Below are 226 nucleotides of genomic sequence, written 5' to 3'. Positions count from 1 at the left end.
CATGTTTTGAGATCGTTATACCTTGGAACATTGCATGTTTTGCACATTTTCTGGGTTTTCAATATGCAGGGATCAAGTATAATTTACTCCTAAGCATAACTAGCTGACTATTGTAGAACAAAATACAAACTCTGCTGGAATGATAAAAGTTGGACCCAAGGGATATGTAGTCGACTCTTGAGTGTTTTAAAGCCAAAATGGACAGGTTTTGAGTTTCAAACTATCT

The sequence above is a fragment of the Theobroma umbraticum genome, unplaced genomic scaffold (genome assembly GCF_002168275.2).
Source record: "Theobroma umbraticum cultivar Fairchild unplaced genomic scaffold, ASM216827v3 scaffold_95.0, whole genome shotgun sequence".
Classification (NCBI taxonomy): domain Eukaryota; kingdom Viridiplantae; phylum Streptophyta; class Magnoliopsida; order Malvales; family Malvaceae; genus Theobroma; species Theobroma umbraticum.
Note: the sequence above shows the minus strand (reverse complement) of the source record.